At 37.9% G+C, this 14,300-nt stretch overlaps 1 long non-coding RNA gene across 3 annotated transcripts in view; it reads left to right on the forward strand.

Moving 5' to 3' along the window:
• LOC116565189 overlaps positions 1–13,869 on the forward strand; it is a 51,403-nt gene extending 37,534 nt beyond the window's left edge. For 2 of the 3 annotated variants that reach the window (XR_004275299.1, XR_004275300.1), the window contains 3 exons: positions 1,453–1,526; positions 3,120–3,729; positions 13,469–13,869. This is a non-coding gene — a long non-coding RNA (uncharacterized LOC116565189). The remainder of the gene's footprint in view (positions 1–1,452; positions 1,527–3,119; positions 3,730–13,468) is intronic. The other variant, XR_004275301.1, reaches the window with a different exon arrangement.
• The last annotated feature ends 431 nt before the right edge of the window (positions 13,870–14,300 follow it).

Consider the following 14,300-nt stretch of genomic DNA (forward strand, 5'->3'; position numbering starts at 1 on the left):
AAAAAAAAAAAAAAAAAAAAAAAAAAAAGGTGATGGGCTGGGGGTGAGGAGAGTGAAGAGAAGAGAGGGAGAGAGAGATTGAGAGAAACTGCTTGGGTTCTTGATGGATTTTCAAGATCTGGAAAGATCTCTGGCTTCTGCTATACATCTCACTTCCTTCCAAAAAGTTCTCCTGTTTGCTTAAACTGGACTGAGTTGGTTTCTGCTGCATGCAACAATAAAGACCTTGACAAAGAACCCATGTTCCAAGCCTCTCTTCTGGTAACTTGCCTTGAATCTTGGTGCCCTCCTCGCATGGGGGTCTGGCATTGCTCTCTCCAGGGCACCAGTAGGCAAGGCTGTGCATACAGCTTACTGCTGGATGTCACACTCTGCCTGCCAGCAGGACCCCTTCCCATTAGTCTAGTAGAGGCTTGACTCCTAGGAGCTGTCTAATGTCAGTGTATAGGTTCCCTTCTAGACCTCATCCCCTCCTACTTGCAAGAAACAGGAATATTCAGGCCACGTTCTTCAATGTGATATATTTATTTTATTCTGTATAGATCTGCAATTTAAAGATGTGTCTATATATTTCCAAATAACCAGTTAAAACTCCCCAAATAAACGGATAATTGAATTTGTAAAATTTATGAATAATAAAAAAGCAATTTAACCTGGATATGTGCAGTTTATCAGAGCAATCTTGAATACATATTATTGCAGAAAACTAGTAGGATAATTAAGACGCTGGTACAAGGCCAAACTTAGAGGATATAAGTGTAGTTTTATTATTTCCAATTTTAATGATAGGAACACTGAAGCTTCTGATAATGATGAAGGTGGAGTTTGAATTGAGGTCTCTTTGTTTCCAAAGGTATAAGAGTAATCATAAGAAACCCAAATGCAGAAACATAGAAACAAGTGATTTCTTGGGGAAAAAGGAATGTTGGGAATGACTATTTTTTAAAAAATCTGTTTGTGTCATGAAAAAAATAGGTTCTAGGAAATCACTTAGAAATTTTGTTATGTTACTTAACAATTGTGGCCTGCAGGGTCATCTGAGAGACTTCTTCCTTTTTTTTCTCTCTCTTTGCTTACTTGAGGATTTAAGCCAGCATCCACAAGAGTCTGTGAATTCACTAACGTAGCCACATTTTTGTTAAGGACAAAAAAAGTCTGGCCTTTAGGTCTAATGTAGTTAAGACAATGAATTGACTGGATTGCTCGTTCTCCCTCTGCCCTTGCTGATGATCTTTCAGTTTCCTCCCTCTGGTTTGTCTATTTTTTCCCTCTCATCTTTATCTAGCCTACTCACTCAGTGTCTACCAGATTATTTGGGTGGGTTTGTCTGAAGTTTTCTCTGGCTAAGACAATCATCTATGCTAATATCACTGTTAAGACGCCTTAAAAAAGTAAACACATTCCAAAAATCAATTCCTTAACCTCCTAAACATTCTATATTTGTGTTTCCAGGCTTAGCTTGGCCAAAATCTTAAATTCAAGCACTGAATCTAATTACAGACCTACATACAAAAAAGATGTTTAGAGTAAGTTTGTCATGATGTGGAGAATTCTGTGCCAACAGTTTTATGGCCTAATTTTGTTTATTTCCAAAATTCCCAGTCTAATGGGCCTATCCAGGATCATGTCAAATAGGAAAGTCTTACCACGGTGTGGAGTAATTCGATTTTTTTCCCCCAAATTACTTTACTATATGTTTTAATCAATAACTAGCAACATTTAAACTCTTACAATCCTACCAGCTACAAGAGAAAAGTAAAGGACTAATTAAAAACTGGTGTCCACAGTAGAAAAAAAATGATGAATCTTTTCATCACTCAGCAGCTTAGGGATGCTTCAAATATATTGTTTTCTTTTTCCGCCTTGGAGTTATTTATTGTTCAGGGGGAGGGTGGACAGAACCGCTTTTGAAGTTAAACATCTTGCTTGGATGAGCAGATATGTTGCACCAAATCAAAGTAATAAAAAGACAAAATGCTTTATTAAATCTTCTTTATCACTATATTGTGCTCCAATAGGATGATCTAATTAAAGACACAGTTGAGCCTCTTTTCATCTAAAGAGGAGTTCACGAGCTTTCATTATTAAAAAGTTTGCGCAGAAACAAATACGTGGCTGTATTGCTTCCAAGTTTCTCAGCGGTGCCTCCTTTCTGTTTTGCTCTATTTGTTATGGAAGTCTTGGCTGCCACTTCATGGCTTGATACTAACTAGTCCTTTTCATCTTCAAAGTACCTGTGAGGCATTAACATGACTAATATTTGTAATACCGCTCGGAGGTAGGCACTGGACATCTGGAAGTGCTGTATTCTTTTTGAAGATATGAAAACGAGAATTGGAAGTGGTGTTTATGTGAATGCTATTGATGAACACTTGGCTTTCTGGTTCTGAGTTTGCCAATGTCTAAGCTGGCACTTTGTCTCCCTAAGATATTGCTAATTCATTCTGCATAATGGGAGACTCCTTCAAGTCACCATACTTGTCACCATAATCCCCATCATCAAAAATGTAGAAAAATTAGAGAGAACTGGACTAGTGATTGCTCCTGAGTTGCGATATTCTTAGATCATCTCAATTTAATAAGCATTCACTAGGTGTTAAATTGTGTTTTACTTTTTTTGTTTTTTTGAGACTGAGTCTTGCTCCGTCACCCAGGCTGGAGTGCAGTGGTGTGATCTCAGCTCGCTGCAACCTCTGCCTCCTGGTTCAAACAATTCTTGTGCCTCAGCCTTCCGAGTAGCTGGGACTACAGGTGTGCACCACCATGCCCAGCTAATTTCTGTATTTTCAGTAGAGACAGGGTTTCAGCATGTTGGCTAGGCTAGTCTCGAACTCCTGACCTCGGGTGATCTACCCACCTTGGCCTCCCAAAGTTCTGGGATTACAGGCATGAGCCACTGTATCCAGCCGGTGTTTTACTTTAATTCCTGAATAACATTAGTCTTGCATAAAATGTCACTCAGATTTGGCTACCTTAAGGGTCAAAAGGAGCAGCTCTGTATAGGTCTTAATTGACCAGCCAAATTGTTTTATGATTTTTTAAAAATTTGCAATTCTTGTGATGAGGTTTGTGCTCCCTCGTTTACCATAGAACTTGCTGCCTTCTAATGCTTTACACAGAGTTGATTCCGTGTAATAGATGTTACCTGCACGACTACTGGAAGCATTTGAGTTTACTTAGTTAAATAGAGAAGGGAATGATTATCTCATTTTCTTCAAACCAGGACAAATTTGGTAAGTTGGCAAAATGGATAAATTGTTGAATTTCCTTGACTTCATCTCACTCCTGACCAAAAATGAGGTCTTCCCTCTTCCCTTTCTCCATCAAATGCTCATTTTTTCTTTTCCCTTTCTTCATCAAATTCTTATTCTTTTTATTGCAGTTAGCATCCCCCAAGGAGAGTATTCTAATAAGGGAATCCACACTGATGTAAATGACTGCACCAGCTTGACGTTTTACCCCTCCAGAGTTCCTGGAAGTTTAAAAGAGGATAGTAACCATGGCTTCACCTCTGGCATCTGCCAAGTCAGCGGAGATACTTATAGGGACATAACTCTTATTTTGCATGATTGTAGTCTCTCAAATCAAATTATATATTTTTGATTATTGGCTTTTACACTGTGTATGTAAGGCAAGCCTTACCCTAAAGCCTATTTCTATGAGCCCATTCAGATTTCTACACCAGAATCTAGAAAACTGAAAGAAATCAACAGGGAAATGTTTAAAAAGGTAAGTCTACAACATTGTTTATTTACTTAGGCTTCTCTCCTTGTGTATGAAAACACACAAGAAGACACCACAAGGGAAGAGGATGTTTTGGGACAGAGAGCAAAGAAAAGCTACACAGACCCACTTCCATTTTTATTTCCATTCTGTATTGGATGCTGACCAGCTTGGCCCTGGGAATTTCAGATGCAGATAGGGTGGAGATTTCCAGCTATGATGAATGATGAATGATCGCAGACGGAGGAGCTTGTCGGGGAACAGCATCTATGCGTAAGAAACATGAAACCTTCCAGTTGTGACCTATTTCAGGACAGAACTACAGGCTTGAGAGTGGACAGTGCAGAGAAGAGCCGCAGCCTCCCTGCGTCTTCTCAGCCGTGCTCTTGGCAGCTTCTTTCTTTCCTGCCTTTAACTTCCCCTCCGTGGAGTTAAGTCCTCAAGGGCTCAGGCAGTGTAAAAGCAAGTCACTTCCTGGGACATGAGCATCTCAGTTAATTCCTTTGGACTTCCATTTAAAATTTTTACAGGTTTTTAGCTTTCGTTTAACAATAATTTGTGATCAAGATTAAATTAAAGTTTATTTTATTTTTAGTGACATTTTCACAACTAGTTTGAACTTAGGTCTCCTACTGGAGAAATATTTACAAAGAATTAACATCAAATTGCATGGTATAAATGCCATGCCATTCAACTATGTAAATAGCAGCCGTGATGTTTAATTGAAAGTAAAACACTGGTAAAATGTAAACATCATTTTTGTTCCAGTTGCAATGATGTAGGCTTCAATGGCACAAATGAATGCAGTAACTGATGGTGGAAGTTAGAGTTTGTAACAGGGTCCAATAACTCTCGTGTGTCTGGAAACCCTTTTAGTAATTGCTGTGCTGTTCCATGCTGTTCAATCCACTTCTCAAAACACACTCATTTCTTGTCACAAAGATTGGCTATTTGAAACCTCCTACACTGGCGCTTCGATATATAATTCAGTGCACCTTCAGGCATTGGATTCCTGTGCTCATTAAGCTATTTCCTGGGTGTAAATTAGATGTCTCTCTAAATTGCTTTATTCTTTCAGGCCACTAAAAGTACATGTGACACCCTATGGCATCGAATTATGCTTATCTATTTACGTAGCTGTAACTTTGTGTTGCATAGCGCAACCTCTGCAAAACTTTCACAGGTCATATCTTGACCAATATAATATGGAAGTATTAACTGCATACTTGGTTGTAGTATAGAAATGTATAATTACATTAGGGACAGTTTTCTAAATATATCTTTTTTTCGAAAGGGGTACTTTATTCCAAATTTATGGACTGTAATATGTGGGATGAAATTGTAATACGTTTAGATCCCAACTTCAGTGTTGGTGGAAGATTATTTCAATGATCCCAATGATTACACAATTTGTCTTTAAATTACATTAATAATGAGCTTCCATTACCTTTCTTGAAAACCTGTAGCCAGAAAATAATAACTTACTATGAAGGGCATGGGTCTAAAACCAGACTTCTTATGTTAGCTGTGAAATCTTTGACAAGTTACTTTTCTACCACTTGGCTTTCTCATCAATGAAATGGACCTGAAAACAATGCCTAGTTCATTGGGCTGTTGTAAATTAAATGCAGTAACATATGTACAGTGATGAGAACGGTGCTTGGCATGGTTAATGTTACATATATGTGATTATTATTCATTTAATTAGTTAATATTTATTAATGATTGAATGTTTTATCATCTACTAATATACATTGCCATTCTAAATTATTATTATCTTTTATGGAAAACAATTCTGTAAGGAAGAAAACCTGATTACAAGTTCTCACTGTTATTTCTCCACAGTGAAGAATTAGAATCTGATGAAAATGTGCTCAGATGTAGCAAAATTTTTAGTATAAACACTTTAAAAAATTAAAAAATCAGTATCTGGACTTCAGTAAGCATATATGCAAAGAAGTATTAGTTTGACCACTTTGAGGTGGAAATGAATATTTATTGGAATAATAATATTTCAAAATGTAATATTGTGTTTAAAAATAGATTATAACACAGCAGACACAGGATATTTCCACTTTTTAGTAAAAAAGTAATGTCTATGGATGCACAAATAATATTTTGACCTTTAGAAAGTTGATTTTATTATACTCAGATGGTAAAAATATCACCAAGCCTAAAGTTCTATGTCAAATTGCATTTTATCCTTATTAGTGAAATGTTTATATGCAAATAATACATTTACATTTTATGTCTTATACAAAGCAATTGAAACTATAAATTTATGGGAATCACCTAAGGTAAAAAAGTGAAAAGGCTCAAATGCTGGAATTCAATTTAGTATACTGTATCCTTTTTTGTTGAGAAATGGCCAAATCTTGTTTTCTCGCTTAAGGGTCAAAGATCCCAAGATAGATTATTTTGTTCCCTGTTATAGCCATGTCTCTCTCTATGATTGGAGTAAAGTAAAGCCCAGGAATTATTTTATGACCTTCCTTATTGCAGCAAAGACATTGGTGTGAGGCATATCTACTTTGTTTTCCATCCAAGGCATTTCATTTCTGAAGCTCAGAGTGGACTTTGTCACAAATAGAAAATTATTTTCCCAATTCAAAGGTTTTTTAAAGAACAAATGAAACTATCACATTTATAGGACAGATCCTCCCTCTCTCTTCCCTGAGATGTCCGTGTGATTTAGATTTGGGCCATCAGCCACTGTCTTTTTGGACTTTGAATCTTGAGGAAGGAATAAGGAGGTAGTGGATCGATGGAGGGCCTGGTGTTGCAATGGAATTGGGCTGTCCTGCTTAGCCTGCCTGTCTCCCAGCTCTATGGGACTCCTGGGTTCCAAACTAGTTTCCCAGCCTGGTCCCTCACCCTCTCATCATTTCTGCAAGCCTCCATATACCACCATTCAATACTCTTTCCACCTTTTTTTTTCTTTATGATAATCAGAGTAGATTTCTATCGTTTGCATCATTTTACCCTGAAATTACCAAGGCAACCGATAGGAACCAGTCTTAGGGTGATGTAACCTTTAAATAATGTTTTATTTGAAACTATTCTAATAGCTACCGGAAGCTGTATCAATTATATGCTTCTGTAGGATCTAATAAATAAAATTTGCCCAAATGTATTTGTTTTTGGCAGTCATCTCTAAATCAACCAGTGATGGCACATACGGTAACTTGATTCTGTATTTTCAGAATTTGTGCTGCCATTTGGGAATTTGAACTTTGACATTATTGGAATGAGCAATTCTAATGTTTTGGGAAGGTGGGGAAAGGTAAATCAACAGGCATGTAATTGGTTTCAATACTGTGCTTTTCAAAAGTGAAATGTTTGCAATGGTGTTATTAGCTGAGATACTGTAGATAGTTTTACATGTCGGGAACAATTAACACATGTCCTGTGGGTCTGATTACTAGCATTAAGGAAGTTCTGCTCTGTGTAAACCCCAAAGCAAAGCCTCCAGGAAAGTTAAAGGTCCCTGTTCTACCATTAAAATGAGAAAGTAATGTGCCCTTTTTTGATTGACTATAAACTTTGACTTGTGGGACTTTGTTCTCCAAGGTGAAAACAAACATGAGCACAACACAAGTTGTTTTCCTTAAAAATTCAACCGTTAGCAGAAACCATTTATCAGAAAATTTCTTAAAATAAAACTAAATCAGTATTGCTTATGGCTAGCACAGGAAAAAAACAAGTTACAAAGCCAAAGTGGCTATTTTCCTATAAAATACAGCACAGAAAGAATTTTGCATGTTTAGGACATTGCCCAGAAGACTGATAAATTTGATACTTGATATGTGAAACCGTTAGAGGCATTGCATGAAAAGTTGTAATTATAAAAGATTTTAGGAGTAATTAAATGATTGAACGTAAATTTATGAGATGTCCTGGTTTTTATGTGTCATAGATCCTTGAAATACAAAAGTAATTAGGTGAGATTCACACAAACACAGTAAATTAAATGTATTGCTAGTAATGTAGAGTAGTATTCAGATTCTCCATTATATGTGAGTATAAGGAGAGTCATAAACCTAGCCTTCTGCTGCCAGCTTCTTTCCTAACACCAAGTAACCTGAGGCCCAGTTTCCTCACATGTAAAGTGAAAAAAGCATGGACTACAGGAGTTCAGTCTTCCTATTAGCTATGGAAAACTCCACGATCCTAAAGTTAATCTTTTAATATATTTAATCTTATTATTTATTTATTTTTATTTTTATTTTTCCTCACTCACGGACTCAGGCCACAAATACGTTTGTGTAGTTGTTTGATTATGTTTTTCTTTTCTGAAGATGAAGGAGAAAAGGATCAGAAAGAACTGTGATGTCAAAGTAGACAGTATAATTCAAAGTGTCTTGCCTCTGAGTGGATTTAGGAAGGCAGAAACCCCCTCGTCTATGTCCTTCCAGTCCCCAAAAGACAGGAGGGAGCATTGTTCCTCTAGCAACTATCACCCAAGGCAAACAGTAAGTTTCTTCATACCACAGGGAAATCCTGGCGTCAAAATGGAAAGTGCTGGGTTGAAGAGGGAGTTTCTTCCTCTGTCACAAAAAGCCTTGTGGCTCTGAACAAATCCTGTAGCTTCGGTAGACCTGTTATCTTCCAAAGTGGGGGGACGGCTTTCCAGCTCTTTCTTTCATCCAAAGAAGCTGTGTTTTGGGTATAATGACCTAATTTACCTAGTATTTTGAGGTTAAATTTTCTTTAATTTGCCCAAAATATTATCATTCCAAGTTGAAATAGAGATAGCTCCAAAATCGAGACCAAGTTTCTCATTTTAAACTCCCAGAGGTCATTGCTGAACCTTCCCTCCAAGAAAGGAAAGAAAAGAGCTAGGTACATGGTCAGGCAAACTGTAAAGCTGTGGGAAGATAGAGAGATTAGGTATTTTTCTACCAAAGGCAAGAAAGTTGTAAGAGGAAAGTGAATGGGAAAAAAAAAAATAGAGGCACAAGGGAAGAAGTGGGGGAGGAAGAAGGAAATAGAATAAGGGCAGCCCCTCCTGGCGGGCCGTCTTTGAAGTGAGGCCAGAACTACCGAAAAGGATTGTGGGAGACGAGGTCAAGAGAAAAAGTAGATGGAGACCCTTTGCTCAAAGGTTAATAGTTATGTGTCAGAAGTGTTTTATCAGAGTAAAATGCACTGTGCTTTTTAAGATACTTTTTAGAGGAGTAAACCAATTCTGTGGAAGTTTCCCAAGGTCCTTAGGAAAGAGGAGTTCCATGGTTTATAACCTAAAAAAAAATTAAAAGATATTCGGTACAGAATCTATTTTAATTTGCAATAGCAACAAACTATGGAAGAGGACTGGTATTTCATATTTAAAACAAGTTCAAAACAAACGAGTTTTGTTTTTACTTTGGGGTGCAAGGGGTGGGCGATTAAAGCTGCTGATCGTGATCTAGAGAGCCTGTTAATTGCTCACCAGCATCTGCGCTGTTTCTACAAGTTCTGTACTATGCAGCACTGTAAATTATGAATGAGAAAGATGATCTTTGTTCTTCTTAGGACTTCTGACTCCTAAGCCATGCTAGACAAAGGTCATAGCTGAGGTGAATTTAAGTTAGCTTTGGCAAAACCCATTTTGTTGTTCAGATAGCTGAATAGATGGTTGTGCAAAATTAGCAAAAGTTACTATGGAAACATTAAGAAAGTTTACCAAATGTGTAGGAGACAGTAGCTCAAGAGGTATTTCCTTGAATGAGTTATCCAAAGGGCTTCAAATTGTAAGTTCCAGGGAGATAGTTTTTTGTTTTGTTTTGTTTTTAAAATAAGAACACCAAACATTTTCTTTTGTGCTTGGCAGATTTCTTTGTGTGAAAGTGATGTGGTCGAGTTTTTATTTGTGTAGCTCTCCTGGAACAAGCTGTCATGCAGCCACTCAGATGATTAAGAGGGTTCGCAGGAAACCTCCACCTCTGACTGTTTAATTTACCAGGACTTTTAAGAGCAAGGCTGATAAAATTCATAAATTTATCACATCTCTAGCAGTTGATGACACTCATCAAGTCTGTTCCTGAAACTCTTTGGTTCTGTGCTTTTGTAAAGCCAGGTCACTGATGACAAACTTAATGCAGAATGATCAAGTCATAACTAACTTTTAAATGTTACCTTGAAGGTTAAGACCAGAGGATCTGAATAAAAAAGTAGCAGGATCCTTGCTCTGATCTTTCCTGACATTTCCCAAATCCACAAGGCAGAGGGCATGGTGCAGGGGTTGGAGAGTAAACTGTTCCATGCTCAGCCCTCACTGAGGAGCAATGGCGAGCTAGTTTTTGCTGACAGGTAAAGAAATAAACACACATACATTATGGGACTAGTATTTGATTTGCCTGTGGGTTTATTTTTAGTAAGCTCATCAAAAACATGTGTCTGCAAAGAGTATTTAAGATATTTATTATGCACAGGTATAATAAATAATCATATAATTGCAAAACGCTGAGATGCAAATTTCTATTGTTTGATGCATTTAAAAAAATGCTCTCATTCTTCTAGCTTTTCCCAGCACAGTTGTTATACAACAACTGATTTAATTCCTTTTAGGATTATGAAGATGGTTGGAAGCCTGTTTAAGATTATGTTGCCTCCTCTTTTAATTGTTGGTCAACATTTTCAAATAGAGCTCACTATATTATGTGCCTGATGACAAGCAAACTGCGTGTTTCTTATAGAATGGATGGTTAGTTGTCTTTGTAAAACCAAATATCATTCTCTGAAAAGCAGGTCAGGTAATGCTAGCCTTAGTTAATAGCTGTGGGTACCTTGAGTACTTCTCAAATCAATAATGACAGGGGTAGCCTGATAGCAATTTATGAACCACAGTCCTCTTGGGAAACATATTTCAAACCATAACTTCATCTAAACTGTTTATCGGCTAAGCTTGCTCAAATGTATGAAGTGTCAAAAAGTTTCTTTGACATTAGGCTTGTTATTGTCCTTTGATTTATGCACTTAAGCAAAATGTAGTAAATAAAAAGATTGTTTGGTGGTTTGGTATTTTAAGGAAATGATTAGAAACATTTGCCAATGCTATTCATTTTATACAGTTTTTTTCTTTCCAAATTACAAAAAAAAGTGTTTCAATTCAGTGAATGACTTCACCATAACAGAATCTTAAATGATCATTATAGTAAATGGAAATGCTGATGAAGTTACTGTGAAATATTTTAAAACTGTGAAGTAAATATGTAATGCTCATATATAAAGCCTATGTCTCTCTCCTTTAATTTTGTATGCCTGACAGTTTACAAAATATCCCATTAATAATCTAAGGCACATTTATGGTTGTGAATTTACCTTGTTAAAAACATGACCATCATATCTTAGTTGGTTTTTGCAGAAACTTTCATATAAAAAATACAAAGGACACTTCCCTTTGAAAGCATCCTTAAAGAAAATTCTTGGGTTTAGACAAAACATTTTGATCTGCTTAGAAATGAAAATGTTGACTTTCCAGATCAAATGCATCAAAAGTCGAACTCTAAGACAAATCTATTTTTTTTTTTTTTGAGATAGAGTCTCACTCTGTCACTCAAGTTGGGGTGCAATGGTGCAGTCTCAGCTCACTGCAATCTCTGCCTTCCAGGTTTAAGTCATTCTCTCACCTCAGCCTCCTAATTAGCTGGGACTACAGGCACATGCCACCATGCCCAGCTAATTTTTTCATTTTTAGTAGAGATGGCGTTTCGCTATGTTGCTCAGGCTCATCTCAAACTCCTGACCTTGTGATCCGCATGCCTCAGCCTCCCCAAGTGCTAGGATTACAGGCATGAGCCACTGTGCCTGCCCAAGACAAATTGTTTAAACAAGATTTCATTTCAATATTGTAGTTCATGATTGTACATTTCATTTCAGTTTGAAGCTTTTCATTCTTATAATTAACCGCATTTTCATATTAGGCAACTCTAGGCAGTTGTGTATATAACTATAATAGCTGGCCAAGGATTCCAAAGGATGGCATTATCAGTTTTCAAAAGCTTATTTAAAAAATAAAACTGATAAAAATGAAATTCACTTGCACGTTGTAGGCAAACAAAAAAACCTAATAGAGACAGACACATTTTAATGCAAGAGTTGCTTATATAAAGCTTTATGTGTCCAATATATCTTTTTCTGAGTGCTTAACTACCAAGTTGATGAGTACTATGAAAAAGTCACAGATATAAAAGAACAAATGAGTTCACAGATATCTATACCAGAATTGTTAACTTAGTGAATCTGTTTCCTTGAAAACAGGATATAGTGAATCTGCACATATTTAATGGAAAGTGGTTGCATTTACCGGAGAGTTAGGAGAAATGACTTCTTAATGGAGCCAGAAGTTCTGATCTTCTATCCTTCAAAGAAAGACTGTTTCCTAAAAAAAAAAAGAAAGACCGTTTCCTAGGCTGGCCAAAATTCCTATGGAGCAACCTATGCTTATTGATAAGTTATCGGATTCCTCTCCGGAATCGGCTGGTCAGGAAGGATACAGAGGGGAGGAAGGGGAAGGGAGAGGAGATTCCGATAGTGGCTCCATCTGGTTGCCAAGGTAGGAGGGGGTGGAGAGTTGAGAAAGGAAGAGTAAGAGAGGGAAAAGGAAAGAGAACGGGACAGAAGAGAAAAAGGTCAAAAAGAAACAAAGCAGAGACCAAGCAGGGTAATGATAGCCACATAGAAAATGCATCCTTGTAAATGGAACAGCATACCAGATCTCCAGGCTCATTAGAATGGAGTACTGCTCACCTGGATTGCATGAACTTCTCAAGTCTCTGAACTCACTGAAATTGTATACATGTTTTGTGAGTATGCATACATGCATTTCTCACTCCTGGGGAAAGTGTCCTTTGCTTTGATCTGATTCTCCAAGAGGTGCAAGACTCAATAAAATTTAAGGATTACTACTTTAGTGGGATTACACACAAATTTTAAAGACAACTGTCTTTAAAGGAGTCATTGAATGCTTAGGATTGACTGTACATAGTCCAGGAATGTTACCATCTAGTACTAAGTTTATGTTCTGGGAAGAGCATCCATTCTTTCAGACATGTAGAATGATAGCTGTTCATTGAAATGCTATTTAAAAAAATATTTTTTTGAGACAAGGTCTCACTCTGTCGCCCAGGCTGGAGTGCAGTGCCATGATGAAGCTTACTGCAGCCTCTACCTCCTGTGCTCAAGCAATCCTCCCACCTCAGCCTCCTGAGTAGCTGGTTCTATAGGCACATGCCACTATGCCAGGCTAAATTTTGTAGAGACAGGGTTTTACCATGTTGACTAGGCTGGTCTTGAACTTCTGGGTTAAAGGGATTCGCTGACCCAAGTGCTGGGACTACAGGAGTGAACCACTGCCCTGGCCTTGAGTCAAATGCGATTGATTGGCCATTTGCACTAAGTTAAGTCAGTATTTTTCTCATTGAGGACCCTGAGAGTGTGGAGAAACAGTGTGGTACAGGGGAAAGGGCATTAATTTAGAGCCAGGTAGTTCTGGGGCTCAGGTACTAATATGGAATTCGAATTAATGGTGTGAACCAGGAAGGTGAAGTGGCCTCCTTGACTCTGTATCCTCTTCTGTAAATGAAGAGGATGCTCATTACTTCCCAGGGCTGCTGTAGACATGAAAAGAAATGCAATACTAGCCTATGTTTACTGGACGCTTACTGTCTTTCATTCAGTATTATATATGTTTTCTGTGCTTTATGTAATTTAATCTTCTCAACAATTTTATGAGATTGATGTTATGTTTATTTCTATTTTACAGATGGGGAAATTGAGGCAGAGAAATCAAGACATTTGCTGCAGGTCGTGCAGGCTATGAATGGAGCTGGAATGTGAACGCAGGCCGTGTGACTCCAGAGCCCATGTTCTTGAACTCTTAGCAAGACAGCAGCAACGCACCTGGTGCAGCAGCTGCTTAGCTGGAGTGGCTGACAAGGTTGGGAGAGGGTCCTGTTCCTCCATGGAGTGGCTGCCGAGACACTGCTTACACCGAAGCTGCTTCTATTCCTGAAATATGGATTGTTATTCTTTTCCCACCCTCGTTGAACATTGTACTCTTCTGTTCTTTCCTATTCTCTTCTTTCCTTCCAGATGGCTCCTACGGTTTTTATGATTCTGTAATTCTAAGGAAGAAAGGGTAATGAAAGTTGTAATGTGAGTGTGCAAAAAACCTCTAATTTTCCATCACTTACACATAGCTGTTTCCTAGATGTTTCAGGAAAAATTGTGACTTTCCGGATACCTGGTCACCTGGTTTTCTCCCTCCCTCCCTTCTACCTTCCCCGCTTCCTCCTTTCCTCCCTCCCTCTGTCCCTCCCTCCCTCCCTCCCTCCCTCCCTCCCTTCCTTCCTTCCTTCCGTCCTTCTTCTTTCCTTCCTTCCTCCCTCCCTCCCTCCCTCTCTCCCTGCCTCTCCTTCCTTCCTTCCTCCCTCTTTCTTTCTTTCTTTCTTTCTTCTTTCTTTCTTTTTCTTTCCTTTTCTTTCTTCTTTCTCTCTCTCTCTTTCTTTCCCCTCCCTCCTTCCTATTTTCCTTCCTTCTTTCTTTCTTTCTTTCTTTCTTTCTTTCTTTCTTTCTTTCTTTCTTTCTTTCTTTCT

This window comes from Sapajus apella, unplaced genomic scaffold (genome assembly GCF_009761245.1).
Source record: "Sapajus apella isolate SASKATOON/1434 unplaced genomic scaffold, GSC_monkey_1.0 scaffold39, whole genome shotgun sequence".
Classification (NCBI taxonomy): Eukaryota; Metazoa; Chordata; class Mammalia; order Primates; family Cebidae; genus Sapajus; species Sapajus apella.